This window comes from Pteropus alecto, unplaced genomic scaffold (assembly GCF_000325575.1).
Source record: "Pteropus alecto unplaced genomic scaffold, ASM32557v1 scaffold95, whole genome shotgun sequence".
NCBI classification, from domain to species: domain Eukaryota; kingdom Metazoa; phylum Chordata; class Mammalia; order Chiroptera; family Pteropodidae; genus Pteropus; species Pteropus alecto.
This window is the reverse complement of record NW_006441071.1, coordinates 15,959,346-15,961,349: the sequence shown is the minus strand read 5'-3', so window position 1 is coordinate 15,961,349 and position 2,004 is coordinate 15,959,346. Positions and strand designations below refer to the sequence as shown.

General features: G+C 36.9%; 1 protein-coding gene across 1 annotated transcript in view; it reads left to right on the top strand.

Moving 5' to 3' along the window:
* The window catches only part of DOCK8 (dedicator of cytokinesis 8), a 201,736-nt gene that overhangs the window by 120,614 nt on the left and 79,118 nt on the right, over nucleotides 1-2,004 (top strand).

Below are 2,004 nucleotides of genomic sequence, written 5' to 3'. Positions count from 1 at the left end.
GGGTCAGTCAGAATGGAGGGCCCATGGGCTCCCTTCTCTGTCTGGTTGACGTAGGTTTACATCTATGAGCATTATTTTGAAGCAAGTTCCAGATATCATATCATTTATTTATAAATATTTTAGTTTGTACCTTAAAAGATAAAGGCTCTTTTTCAAAACCATCACAATGCCATTGTTATATTTTAAAATTAATAATTCTTTAGTATCTTCAAATATCCAGTCAGTGATCAAATTTCCAATTATCTCATAAATGTCATATTTTTCTTTAGAGTTGCTTGTTCAAATCAAGATCCAAATAAAGTTTATGCATTGCTATTGGTTGACGTGTCTTTTAAAACTCTTTTAATCTACAGATTTCCTTCCATCTCTTTTTATTTTCCTTGCAACATGTAAGTTGAAGAATTTCCCAGAAATTTTAATTTGGTTCCAAGCTTTACAGTCAACTTCCTTCCCTACTCTAACTACGTATCCCTTATCCTCAGGCTATTTCATTTTTCTTTTATTTCTTTTTTTCCTCTGTAGAGAGAAGCCTTTTTTGCCCTGGGCCACAGGGCTTTAGACCAAAACTGCTTGTGCCTGGCTTTAGACCAAAACTGCTCTCCCCAGACCCACCTGAGAACAACATTAGCGAATGTTCACAGACATTCGCTAATTACGCTTTGTGATTTAGACACACAGTCCCTTCTGATGCCTTCAAAACCACCTTTTCATCACTGAGCTGCTCATTCTAATTTCTTAGAACCCTCAATTATCTTCTTACTGCTATAGAACAAACTTGGGTTTTGGAGACAAAGAAATGTTGATCCAAAATCTAGACTCTGCCACTCCCTGTATGAATATGAGTGAACTGCTTATCCTCACTTCATCTCAAAGATGAAACCTAGCCCATACCTGCCTGTAAGGTTGCTGTGGACATTAAACGAGATAATGCATATCCAGCAACAAACTCTGTGCTTAAGTAAATATTCGTTCCTTTTTCTACTTGCCCTAAGCTCTATTTATAGATAGACCCTCAGGTGTTCCTAATATCCTTTAGACCTGTACTAATACAGTTGCCACCAACCACATGTGGCTATTAAAATGTAGCTAGTCCCAACTGAGCTGTGCCGTAACTATAAAATACAAACCGGATTTCAATGTTTAATAGAGAGGAAAGAATGTAAAATATCTCATTCATAATTTTTATATTGATTACATATTAAAGCAATAATTTTTAAATTATGTTGTATTAAATGAAATAGTGTTAAAATTATTATCATATACTCCTTTTTAATTTTTGAAATGTGGCTACTAGAAACTTTTAAGTGACATTAAGTATGGCTGACATTATGTTTTTAGTGGGCGGTGTTACTTTAGATTATAGATGGCAAACTCCACTGTCCCCCAGGAGCTGTACTTGTTAATAATGAGTGCCAAGTCCTGGTGGAATTTGTTCACGCTGGAGATTGCCCATCGAAGGTCACAGCTGCTCCTCCGCTCCACAGATCAGTGCCATTCTGGGATGCAAGCCCAGTTTCTTCATATCTTCCAGCTCACAAAAGAATTAGAAAAAAAGGCTTTCCTATGAAATTTTCTGACTTTTAAATGTTGACAATAATTCAAAAAGTTTCCAGTGCTTGGGGCCGGATCCAGCTTTGGACCCCAGTTTGTGACTCTGTCTTAGGTAGTTCCGAAGGTCCCAACCCCATACACACACCCTACCCTTGAAAAATACAGCATGTTTCCAACCATTAAAATGTAAGAGATGTAAAACCTGTACTCACATGGCTGTGTCAGGCTAGGCTTTCCTCGCCCAATGCTGTCTGATGTCTCTAGAGAGAGAGAATTCTGTGAGAATTTAAGGCAAGAAATGGTCTCTAAGGACGACAGAGCTATTGATATGGAAAAGGTATAAAATAGGAATCATCTTTAAAAATTAAACCAGGAGCCTAGCAGGACTGCTACTTGGAAATATTTTGTTAAAAGAGAATAATTAAAGGCACTCAAAAGCATTAAAATATTATG